Below are 14,064 nucleotides of genomic sequence, written 5' to 3' on the forward strand. Positions count from 1 at the left end.
TGACAGAACGACTGAGTGAATACTGATGCATGCTGGCTGCTCTGCACTGAGGGGCTCTCAGGGTGTGTGTACACAGAGCTGGTAAACGGTTGTGAAGGCTGATATCTGCAGGTGCTAGAAGCCTGTGAGTCCCTTTGATTGAAACAGCATGGATGAGCTGTTGTGTGTTTGGTCTTTCCTGTCCTGCATTTACAAAGAAGGTTTAACAAGATGCCTCTTACAGATGAGGTTGAAAAACGTAAAGGCTACTGAACACTGACTGGTTTGATTTGAAAAAAAAAAAAAATACACTGATCCACAAACAGCATTAGGAGACCTTTGAGCTCATAAATGATATTTGAAACAACCAATAGGAAATGACCAACTCCAGTTGTCCAGTTATTTGCAGCTTTATTCTGTACTCAGTGGGACTCAATGAGAAATTACTTTTCACCATTTACATTCCTATTGGTGGCAGATTATACCAACAAAGTTCCTGATCATTTATGAAACAGTTTGTGTTTGATTTTAAGCACGCAAGTAAATAAAAGTGCTTGCTCAGCTGAAACTACAACTGTTGCTTGCAGCTTTATCATTTATAGTCAGCTATTTAATCTAACTCCAGAAAGGTGGATGAAAACCTAATTTCCGGTGACTAATTTTAACTTGGACAATGTAAAGTGGTCCTAAACATCACTAGCTGGCTACATGTGTGATATCATGCTGAAAGACTGAGACTTAAGCTACACTGAAGCTAAAGTCAGCATTGTTATTTTATTGCAGCATAAAGGACTTAGTTAATCACTGTATTACAATACAGTGTCATAAATGCTGTTTCTCTGCAACCAAATTGGTTTCCAAGTTATGCTAATGTGCAACACCAAGTGACTGGATGAAGTACAGAGAGAACAGTTCTGAATACAGGCAGCATCACATTGATGTACTCCACAGGCAGGAGGTAGTTGGGGCAGATAGATGGCCTACAAAGAGCTCAATCCTCACAATAGAGACATTGAACGCTGGTAAGGTTTTGGCAACAAACACACTGGTTAAGACTGGAAAAAATGTTTGATGAAACACTTGTCTCAAATCACTTTGGACTTTTTTTGAATTCAGCAAGGCTACAGGCTAGACTGCCACATTTCCCTGAGTTTAACCATGTGAGGTGACTATAACCACTAAAAGTTTACCAAGTAGTCACCACAAGTAGGTATTATGCTGCCGGATCAGATATTTTGGCAAACAAAGGCAAATTGTTGAGGAATGTATTATGGACACAAACCTTATACCTGATGCTTTCATTCAGTTTGGACTTTAATAATATGTCCATGATGGAGCATTCCATTTCTGATCACCAGTGTATTTTATCTGACACTCTGTTATAGAAGTGACTCTGCTGGAAGCCAACAGACTGCTCCCTCAGGGTAAAGGGTTAGTTGCTGCCCCAGGTGAGGCAATGTAAGTATCTCAGATCTTGTCCCCGAGTGAAGGGAAAATGGAACTTGAGACGAACAGACAGGTTGGTGCAGCTTCAACAGTAATGCAGGCGTTATACTGGAGAATCATAGTGATTTATAACTCAATTTATAACTCGATCTGCATTTCAAGTCTCACCAAGGTCGCGGATACAAGTGGTCAAAATGAGGCTGGCTGGGCTCAGCTTTAGACATAAGATGTGGCGTTTAGACATCCAGAGGGAGCTTGGAGTAGAATAATTGCTCCTTTTCACCAAATAAAGCCAGTTGAGGTGGTTTGGGCATCTGAATAGGATCCCTCCTGGACACCTTTCTTTTTAGGTTTTCCAGGAACAGCCTAGGACATCCAGGGAAGCTGGGAAGAGAAGCTAGAAAACATTGCTGAAGAGAAGCTCTGTTTGACCTGCCATCACAATGGCCCAACCCCATTGCAAGCAGAAGAAAATGGATCTGCGGCTGGACTTTGTTAGAGGCTTGACCAAAGACATGTGAATGTACCAGTCAATTTCAGTTCATTGATGAACATTTAGCTGCCAAATTCAGTTCCTTTTTTGATAATGAAAAACAAACAAAACTATATTAATGCACACCCAAACTGCCAGAAAAATGTAATCAAATCTGTGTGACTAATCTGGACTCTGTCACCTCACTCACAACTAAAGAAAACATGATTTGTGTCAGTTCTTTCCCACTGATTCATGAGAGCATTCTAATCTTTTTTTTCTCTTTAAAGCATGCAGAATAACAGAATGTCGGTCATCTGTAATCTAAAATAAAAAATAGACAACACATCAATAATTCTATGAGTTAATAACCACCAATCAGCACAATTCCATATTTTTATGTTCAATCATTAATCAGGTTGTCAAACCTCCCACCACTAGACCCTCTGCTGCATCTGTTGCTGATTGTGAGAAATATCTCCTTTTTCTCAATAAAATTCATTCCGACATGCGTCCCACATGAAACCCTCATCCAGGCTTATGGATATCATTCTAGCTAAACTGGGGGGAAATAATGGGGGAAATACATATTTTATACAGCCCCCTTTGCTCTGAATGTCCCCACATTATTTTAGAGTAGCCTCTGCAGAAAGGACCTGGCCATTATCCATTGGCTTGAAATTTTTTTTGACAAATCAAATTTGCCCTATATTTCCAGAATTCTTGAGAACAACTTTTAGATGGCAAGTGTATCTCTTACCATGTCAGTATATGCATTAATTCAAGCTAATTTGCTGTTGGGGTTAAGGAAGCTTTGAATGGGAATATATTGTTTTGAGTGAGCGTGTACCCACTGAAAGCAGGTGAAAATAGATAACACAATAAATCACTGGTCAAATTTAAGTTTAAATAGAAACACACAGACAGCAGAGGGAAGGACAAAGCAGAGTGAAATGATCAGTGGCTGATATCCACATCTTACATCCTTGTTTAGCCTCGTATTTAAGCCAACCCAATGCTTTTTTCCTATTATTATCTCAAGTGCTGATCATTTCAGACAAGTAAAGATCAGTGCAGTGAGAGAGAGGGCATTTTAAGATCCTCAGCTGGGATCAGGCCAGGATGAGGAACTGAGCTGAACAGGTATGAATAAATGGTAAAACTCAGATTGATGTTCAGTTAAGCAAAGCTATGTCTATATGAGAAATAGGCTGGACAAGAAGATTTTTGAATTGTTCTTGGATATTAGGTTTTTAACTCAGACATAACATGTTTATCACTATATCAACATTACTTGAGATTCGTGAAGGACTGGTGATCTCTCCACAGTGTAACCTCAGTTCCAGCTGGGATAGACTCCAGCACCCTGTGACCCTGCAGGTCAGCAGCAGATATAGTTACAGAATGTATGGATGATGCTATCAGCAGCTGTGAGCCTTGACATAAACCATGATTTTATCAGGGGACAGATCTATTTTATGATCCGATGACTCATTTTGCACTGTAGTTGCACTGTAGCATATGTAGTTATTCCTGTGGACAATGAGCACAATTTCTTTGACAAATTATACCACAGAAAACGTAAAATTAGCACATGCATGAGTATTTTTTTTTTTAGGTTTTTTCAGGCATTGGCTATGTTACATTGCTGGCTTCACCCTATTTGTTAAAGTGATGTCATTCTGTCATAAAAAATCTAGGTTTAACGTTCCTTCCACCTTCCTTCAGACATGCCTTCCCATGTTTGTACAGATTGCCACTGCACAAACACAATGTTTGCCAATAATATGAAATTAGACAATAGACCAAGTGATGTGTAATACATGATACCTATCCATTATCTATACACCACTTAATCATCATTAGGGTCGTGGAGGGGCTGGAATCTAGAGTCAGTCACACTCACATTCACACCTGTGGACAATTTAGAATTACCAATTAACCTCAGCATGCTTTTGGACTGTGGGAGGAAGTTGAAGTACCCGGAGAAAACCACGAATGCACAGGGAGAACATGCACACTCCACACACAAAGGTCCCAGGCCCAGGCCTGGACACGAACCAGTGATCTTCTAGTTGTGAGGTGACAGTGCCAACCGCTGATCCACTGTGCAGCCCTAATACATATGTAGCTATTTTGCACCAACTATATTATACAACTGTACGTTACTGATTTCTCTAGTCACTGAAAACGCTGCCATGCGTGATATATGTAACTACATCTTTATGAACAGTAAAGTAAAAATATCCCAACAGCTGTGATGGAGCTCAGGACTCAACCTGAGGACGGCTGCTATGTAACAAATGATTTAACTGCAGCCTATAAACTGTGACTGTGTGTGACCTATGAGGCTCATGGAGTTGTGTATAAATAGCACACTCCCTCTGGCACCTTTTACATGTCTCTCTATAATTTTGAGCTCATCAGCGCAACTATATGCATGTAATGAAACACCAAATACAAATATGTGTTCTGGTAACATGCCAAGTGAGTAAAAACATGCCTTTTATTGATACTAGACTTGTGTGACAGCTCAACTATCTGAGGTGAAGAAAAGCAGACAGGGACTGATTCTGTCTCCATGTTGGGGATAACTTATGAATAGAAGTACTTAACGATGTTACTGTCACTGTTGTTACATGAGCTGCATGAACCTCATGCAGCTCTCTCTTATTGGAGACACTCACATGGACCCTACTGCTGTTTGAGGTTGCAGCTGTTTAATAAATTCAGAGGAAAGACTCCAACCAACAGCTGGAAGCAACAAACTACACTTGAGCACCTTCTTGTTGGGTCAGATTTTAAAATCTGCATTATAGTCAGGTAAAGCAGTATCTCATATATTTTTGGAGGATTTTGATCCAAAATATGTAAATTACACAGACTAACACTATACAGGGGTCCTCGACTTACGTTGGAGTTCTGTTCCTAAGGTATGAGAAATGTGTTTTTCTTAAGAATTTGACTATTTGGTTTCACCGGTGGGCAGAGTGAAGGACCGTACCATCTTACGAGTCATTCCTCAACTTAACATATCTCTTATCTGCATTCAGTCTTAACTGTCTGTTTTATTTTTCTTACAGTTTTTCAAAGCAAAGAATGTGTGGCACAAGCCACGTGCAGTCTTGTTAAACACAACACGTCACCCTCAGATCTGCCTATAAACTGTAGCTGGTACTCGGCTCTGCTGGGTATTCTTTAAGAGCACCTCTCTTTACAACTGCTGCAAGTGACTACATATCTTAATATGTAGTCGATTTTTGGCGTAAGTCGGAACTCACATGACATATGTCACGTCATGTCATATATGCCATAATGAAGGGAAGAAAGTTAGCGAATGTAGCACAATCCAACGTGGCATACAACCGGTGAATGTAAACAAAGCCGTCTTCCTCTTATAGTACCGCATGACAACATATTCGTCCACTTCGATCGCCAACTAGTTCCACGCAACGTAACCAGTTTCGACATAACGACGAAGCGCCGTAGGACCAGGATGTCGTAACCCAAGGACCCTCTGTACCGGTCTTGACCCCGTACTTGTTAGAGAAATTTCATTTTTTCCAAAAAGCTCGCGACCACAGTGGCTTCTGTATTTAATGTAATATTTTTTTTAAATCCTTGAAAGACAAAATCCAGGCAAGTATCATTAATCTGAGGTGTTAGTCACTGTTTTCATTGCAGTGAAATTTTATCATGGACATTCAGGTTTGTAATAGATGTGATTATAAAGAAAAATGAATTGGTGTGTTGTGATTTAGCACCTCAGTGAGGTTTTTGGACCAATATTGATGCTGAAATGTGGAAAAAAAAAAAAAACTTGCTTCACACAACTCAAAGTATGTCACTTATGCATTGCAACTTTTACTTTTACCAAGGTGCTCATTCAGACACAAAGCTGCTACATACGGTTACCAAAGTGCATGTGATAAAGGGGCGAGTTATCAGTGGAATTACTCAAATCACTGCCCTTGTGTGTTTTCCTCAGTATGAGGAACATTACTATAAAAAGTCCAGTTTCCATATGTATTTGAGAGTTCAAAGCCGACACTTTTCTTCCCAAACTTCATAAATAAACTGCAGTTGCTGTCCATTTTCCCTTGGCATCCTGTCCAGATTGCCAATATTGCTGAATCAAGCAGTAAGAGCCGCTTTACATTCCCTAATGAGCCTCAGCAGCACTGCTCCTGTCTTTACCACTACACACACACACATAAGAAATGCAAACACAAACACATGACTGTTAAGGAGGTGAGCATATTGATTGATTAATTCCTGTCTGTATGACCCTGAGGTCTGCATCGATACGCAGCTGATCACCAGGACTGGACCAGGCCTGGACTCGGCCTCTCCAGCTCATAGACCCCCAGTGGAGACACCAGAGCACACAGACAGAAGCGAGTCGTTTCAATGCCACCCGAGCCTCCTGATTTGATTTTAATAGGGTCATTATCTTTCAGACTTTTCACTTTAAAGTAGTAAATGTTTCACTGTTGAGCAGAAGCCTCCAGCATTTGTTGAAAAATATTCCTCTCTGTAGTCATCCTGTAAATTAATAAACTGGAACTTTGCTAATGTCACATCTATATTAGAATATGTTTGGGCCTGAGGTCACAGAAGCAGGCTGCCACTGTCTCTGCAGTGTCAACATAGGATGTACAACACTGTAGAGGCTTCCACGGGCTTGTGAAGCGCTACATGGTAATTAATTTATCTGAAATTAAAGCCAATATTTCACAATTATAGATGTTAACATCCTTTAAATTAGGATTAAATTAGGCCAGGCAATTTTGAAAGAGGTGCGCATGTAATTGTGTGCATGTGTGCGCATGTGCATGCGCATTGACGTGTTCACCCCCGGCAACAGCGGCATAGTAATGTAATGATACAATACTCTGTGTCAGTGGGTGCAGGGGCCAGGAGGGGAGCAGGACAGGAGAGTAGGGTGAAGCAGAGATAGAACGGAGTGTGCATGTGCATGTGTGTGTGCATGTGTGTGTGTGTGTGTGTGTGTGTGTGTGTGTAGTTCAGAGAGGGGTGCATGCAGGGTGAGAGGGCTGGTTATGAGAGCAGAGGAGGAGAAGGGTGGAGGTGGTGGTGAGGCTCTGATATCCGAACAGCTGTCAGCAATTTGGCTCCGCTGCTCGTCCAGCTTTGAACAAATCTGCTTCAGCTGCTGAAATGCAAAGTGTATGTGTCAGTGGAGGGTGTGTGTGTGTGTGTGTGTGTGTGTGCGTATGGCGCATGGGCATATAAACAGAATATATAAAGCATGCTCCAACAGTGAATGCAAGGTCACCATATATTTAAATGGGTTTATTTCTTAATGCACCTGTTACTGCAACTTTTATAGTTAAATAACAAAAAAAAACCCATTCTTGTAATGCTACTATTCTAGCTTAGTAAGAATATATGAATGGGCCACCAGAGGAAGTTTTCCAGTAATAGTCCTATTGGAACAAATACAATCTTTTTTAAGTCCGTAAGCAAGTCATTCTGGGATTGCTCCATAAATTTCAACCTAATTTTCTAAGAGCTACAGAGTAAAAACATTAAAATTATCACCGACACAGTGTAATGGATATAAATGGTGATTTCATTACATCAGATACTACCTTTGTCAGCTCAGTGCTGTTCATGTTAGATCATTCATATTAGATGATTCTGCACCTCCCAGTTTGATTTAAATGTCGGTGCATGAAATAGTGTGCCCTTTACAGTAAGCAGCAGAGTGGTAATTAGGTGTGGAGGTCAGGGTGGTGAATGGGATGAGCTGTACATCAGACGTTCATGCAGAAGACAAAAACACTGTTTCAGAGCTGATCAAATTAAAATTGGCCTTTATGTTAAACAAAATGACGTTTCCCAAAGTTTGACCCAGTGATTTATTTCCCTTATCATAACCCTCTGAACCCAAAAGGCATGTTTTCTTTAAAATATCACCAAAATAAAACCATTTATCTGAGCCAGAAAATATAAAAATAGAAAGAATAATTAGATTTTCAACTTTCCATGGGTGGCATCCAATTTCAGGGCACATGACTCATAAGCTTATACTTGTGATATTCCATCAAAAACACTTTATTCTACATGCTTTTAAAAAATCAGTTAAAAAAATACAATACACACTAAAACAGATTCTCTAAGTCCAACAAGTACATGACAATTTTTTTTTTTTAAACTGGGCTGAACTGCAGGCTGTGTACACACAGAGCAGACTGGAGACATGTCGAGAGACAAATTAAAAATGTAAAAGTGAAATATCTGTTAAGTGTAGAGCCGCCATTCCAGTACACCTGTGGAAACCTGGAAATGTGTTGAACACACTGATCCCAAATTTTAAAAATTTTTTGAAAAACAAACAACAAAAACGTACTTTTTATGTCTTCATTATACTGCACAGAAGACATTTTTTTCTTATCTCTCCCTCTAGCCATGGTTGTGCTGTTTCCATAAAGGTGCAGGACTTTATATTGTCTTGAAGCAAAAATTGCCTCGATATTTGGATTTTCAAGGGTTAACCAGTGGTGGAAAAAGTAAAGTTTTACATAAGCAAAGGTGTCTGTTCTAAACAAATATACATCAACATACACTTAAAGTACCAACGTAAAAGTAGTCATTATGCAGAATGTACTTTTCCATTTCTAATAATAATATATTATTGGATTATTGGATGCTGTTTATATGTGAGGCTAATTTTAATGGCTTTAATAATGCGTTGACCATGGCTTCTTATTTCTTGTAACTATTGTACTAATTTCAAAATCATCCTTTATCTTCTCCTGCTGTGGGTTACTGGCACTGAATAAAGAACATAATATGTTTGTAGAACTAAGGAAGCTTATTTTAATTGTGAACATACACATAATACATCTAGAACAGTACATAATATAAATGACATACTTGCATTGCAGTTACTTCATACAGAATAGATGATCTGAATAGATTCTGGTGTGTCTTGCTGCATACATCTGTACATTATTGAGGTAAAAATGATTTCTTGTGAGCATTCTTGATAAACTACAAGATTCAGTAAAAAGCAGCTGGACCAGGTTGCTCTTTCAGGACGAGAACCTCAAAGAGAAGTCCAGCTGCTTTTCACTGAAGCTCCTAGGATTACCACGACCTGGATAACTGAGAATCAGACATATAGTACTGTGAACATATGTGTTTGTCAGTCATGGAGATCCTGATAAGTGCTGCTTATTTAAAACATAGCAGTATGTTGTGAAGCCCACCAGTATGTGTCTCCATTTAAACGCCCATGTCCACATGAATGCATTGCTCCTGCATTAAGCACAGATTTCTATCTATCCCCAAACAAAGAACATCGACCACAGGTCCAGAGTCACTGCGCAGAGCATCTCTAAGTTCTAAATTGGTCTGGCCATTTCCCCTGTCGCATGTTGAGTGATAATAGCGAGGTCAGCCTCTGGTCAGCCAAATAGTTATGGGAGAAACGAGACGTTCCAATCTGTTTTACTGTTCCACCCCTATCAGCAAGTTTCCACCATTTCAGGGAGTCAGAGGGAGAGAAGGAGAGAGAGAGGAGGAATGGGTGGGCTTCTCTGCACAATGGACAGTCGGCTCATTAAAATTAATTGTTTGGTAAAACGTTGAAAGTTTTGGCTAAGAGGATTCTCTGTTCAATTTGTAATTTGGACAGTTTCCAGTTTGTCTTTCCGCTCCACCAATCGATTATGATGACACTTTTAACTGCAAAGAGCCCAAGGTGTATCACTCAAACCAGGCCTGTCCTGAACCTCCTCCGTGTGTGTGTGTGTGTGTGTGTGTGTGTGTGTGTGTGTGTGTGTGTGTGTGTGTGTGATTGTGTGCACGCATGTGTTTGAGGCACATCGGTAGAGCTGAGGGCTGCTGCCTCAGTAGTAATGAATGTCAAGAGGCGTGCGTTAATAAATTAGCCATGCGTGTATTTTACCTTATTAATGGTCTCAGAGGCAAATCACAACCTCTTTAATGCATTTCACTTAGTGTAGCTTATGGGCGCATTTCATAAAACATGGCAGCTTTTTAGACACTTATTCCGGGTGCAAATTTATCACCCTCTCTGCTTCCTTTCATCCCCATCTCTACTTCTTCTTTTTCATTCTGACACATACCGTTCCCATGCATCTGCTGCTCAACACGTTCTTTTCCCAGACCAGGTAACTCTCTGAATGAAATGTGTTCCATCTAAAGTTTAATTTGGAAGACTCTGTCATTATGAGCAATTTTCATTAGGGCAGAAATGAGCAAAGAGAAGCACAGAGGCTACAAATCATGCTGCTATCCACTGAGAAAATGGGTGAGATGCTGAACTGATCCATGGCACTAATGATACATGATCAGAATTGATCATGCGTCGTCTCGTCCTTTAATTGAATAAACAAATCCTTACTTACAGAGGCGTGTTTTCTATTTGTGTATATTGACAGGTTCACTATAATGTTACAAGAAATACACTTGCTTTTGTACTGCACAGCTAAGACTCAGCAGATTCATTAAAGCATCCATTTGTGGTTCTAAACACTTGACAGGAGGCTTTTTTTTAAAAATAACAATCCTATGGTTCAGTGAGTTGTCAGCAGTGTTGAGGATGTTACTTGAAAAATGTAATCTATCGCTCACTAAAAATTGATTATTTCTCTACAGATGAAGCACCAACATGACCTCTGTGTTGACGAACACGTAGAAATCCAAAACAGAGTCACTATTTCAACAAACAGCATATTTGGCCCTGATTATTAGATGATTGGTTTCCAACAACACATTTTGATGCACATCTTGTGTGAAGAGTTCTCTTTTTAAAGTGAGTAAAATACATAAATATTTCTAAATAATTCTAATACATTTAATCCAAGTAGAAGAAATCATCATTATTTATAACTTTTTTCTCCTGGAAAGTCAGAGTTTTGCTTTAATCCTGAACAAAGACCAGTCTAAGCCGGGAAAGTGAATTAAATCCACCCAAAGCTCCCCTTCAAATAATTGACTTTGAGGTTGTTTTCGGTGCATTTGATCAAGGGAGAAAAAAGGATGTATTGTTGCATCTTAGTTCTGGACTGGTTTATATCCGCACTGATGTTTTGCAAACACACCAGTATCTGTTCAACATGAAGTCATACAGACTCACAAACTGGACTATTGTATGTCCTGCTGTATCAGCAGCGCATCAGCAGGGGGAAAATCAAATTCTGGTGACCGACAGCAAGCCACTCTGAATTTTACGCTTCCCATATGTAACCTGTAGGCTGCAAATCGATCACATGTGACCATGCTGACAGCTATGTATGAGGACACCAAGATCTGGACTTTGGTTGTTCTTCTAGAACTAAAAGTAAAGTATTACGCTAACTAAAAATGAATTTAAAAAAAGAAGAGGCGTGCATACCTAATTCAGTGTAGACTTATTTAGCATGTGTAGAGTTGTTGGAGAGGATGCAAGCGCAGCCTGCTGCATCATCAGCACTTCCACTAATCTCTATAAACAGACACCTGCAGGTATCTGATGGCAGCAGGTGGCTTGTGTGTGAACTGCCAGACAGCATAGCATTCAGTATAACAGTGATGATTGGTGGTCTGTCATCTGTAAGAAATGTTCAGAACTGTTTCCAGATACCACATCTAGAGCAAATAACATTTTATATGATTAAAAATGCTTACTTAAGAAGAAAGCTGAGTTCATTCTTTTCTATTCGATCTAGGTGAGCTAAAGCTTCACACATTGACTAACAAAGCTTACAAAGGCGATACAGTGATAATATTGCAATGATGGCAGGCCTAGAAAATATTTTAAAGCTAAATTTGGTAGATAAATTCAACTGTATAGTGACATTAATGGTTAATATTTAAAGCTAGTTGAGGTTAAGAACCCTAGTGTTATTATTAAGCTTCATACTGTAGTTCTGCACATGAGGGCTGATCAAAAAGATCCAAGAACGTTCTTATTGTGTCAGCATGGAGCGAGCAATCATCAGTTAGGATGCTGCGTGACACCACGATATCAACATCACAAACATATGTTAGACACTGGCAGAGACACATCAAACTAGAGCAGAGAGGAGACAACCTTTTCTGTGTCAGTCACCAGTTAGGATGAGCCAACCTTCATCATCATCATCACTGGTGATAAGAGGTTGGTCTGTGGCTACCACCAAGAGAAGAGCAGAACACAGCTTCCAAAACAGCCAAGGCATGCCAGATCAAGAGATTTCTTTCTCATTGCAGATGGTGGCTGACATATTTACATAACAGAACTTCCAGGGAGTGGATCCCTAAGTGTTGCAGGAGGGCTAGGAGCAGAGCATCACTGCACAGAGACAACAGATTTAAATGAGGTACTGTTATTTCATTTTTATAGCCACAGTCTCAAGTCAAATCATCAGTTGTTGCATTTTGATGCTGTAGATGATGTTCACACAATGTATTAGTCATTAAATATTGCATATCAGTATGAAAGCTCAGATGGGTAAAGAGGAAAGCAGCCAGCAGAAGAGAATGAAGAAGGACAGAGAGCAGAGGGACAGTGGTGGATTGAAGAAGGGAGGAGGAGAACATCGAGCAGCAGGGAAGACTGGAATCATTCTACATCTCTTTGACTCTGCAAGAATGAACAGTAAAGCCATTCAATTTGAGGCACTTACAGATGGTGAGGAAGAATGTTTGCTTCAAAATAGATGGTTCTCACCAGAACAGTAACCCCTATTGGGCATTTGGAAGAGAGCATTTAAGTACAATTCTCAGTAGCAGGATTGAGGACTGAGCTTACTGTGCTGACTGCTGTTGTTTAAAGAGGCAAACTTTTGTGCTCCTAAACTAAATTCAGAGCAAGCTAATAGAATACTGTTCAGAGGACGTTGCAAGAGAACTGGATTCATAAATTACAGGCAGCCAAGTGCTTTAATGTGATCAACCGATGAGTCCATGGATGTCAGAGGGACAGAGCAGATCTATATTTGCATATTACAGCAATGAGAAAACACAGAGATGAGAGGATTTTCTCTATTTCTGTCATTGTTCCTATCAAACAGTAGCAACAACAACCTCAGTAATTCTTGATCAGCTGACAAAGTGGAGCCTCGTTAGAATCAGGTCTACACTGGTGCCTGACCCGCTGACCCTGTGTAACCATACTGTCTGTTTTTCAATATTTGAATAACCTTTGAGGTCACATTTAGGAAAAATCCATTTTTATACTGCTTTGTGATTGTTATTAACTTGGAGGTGTAAAATCAAAACCAATAAGATATGAAAACATTTACTTCTACCTTTCATCAAGGCTCCTCACTAGTTGGCTTCCCAGTTTGACAAGCTAGTAAGAATTTCACCAAACTGTGAACGGTCCAGCTGTGAATCACTAACAGACAGGGAGTTCTTCCTGAAGGGGTCCAAACAGGAGCAGCTCATTAGTTTTCCGAGCAAAACAGCCCGTTTAGATCAATTCTAAAACCAGGGGCTGTACAGTCGTGGTGAAACAAACCGTCTTTGCAGTATTTCCAGCTGAAAAACTAGAAGACACACTTACGGGACATGTGGGCCTTGAATAATTTATAATACTAATAAAATAATAATGAAAGGGCACAGTATGGGACCGTTAAACATACTGTAGCTGCATGCACAGTGTTGAATTGTCTTTGAATGTAAACCATGATTTTGCACACAGCAATGTTCTAAATATGAATGAATGAATGATTGAATTGATAATGAAACTTAAAAAACAAGAAAAGAACAAGAGTAGTAACGAACATTTTCAAGTTTTTCTCCTGTTCACAGAATCACTCTGTTCCTCCTAACACCTCTCTGCTCATCGGTTCTTCTCCCTCACATCCCTCCCACCTCAGGAGAACCTCCCGGATCCCTTCCTTCCTCTCCTCCCACAGATCCTGAAGGTCAGCTCCTGGTGAGTGATCCAGCATTCTGCTGAGTCAACCAAACGCTGGAGCAGAGCTGCGCTACGCTGCGACCCGGCTGGTCACTGACGTCCATAAACCAAACCAGGAATGACAGGTGTCTCTGGGTCCCCTCTGCCTCCCCTCTGCCTCCCCTCTGTCTCCCCTCTTCAGCCACTTTTCTGCCTTCTCTTTCTTCCTCCCTTTTTCCCCACCGTGCCCCCCACTCTCATTCTGTGTTGATTTATGGTTTATTGTTCCTTGTTGTGTTTCAAGGTC

Source organism: Amphiprion ocellaris, chromosome 8 (assembly GCF_022539595.1).
Source record: "Amphiprion ocellaris isolate individual 3 ecotype Okinawa chromosome 8, ASM2253959v1, whole genome shotgun sequence".
Lineage (NCBI taxonomy): Eukaryota > Metazoa > Chordata > Actinopteri > Pomacentridae > Amphiprion > Amphiprion ocellaris.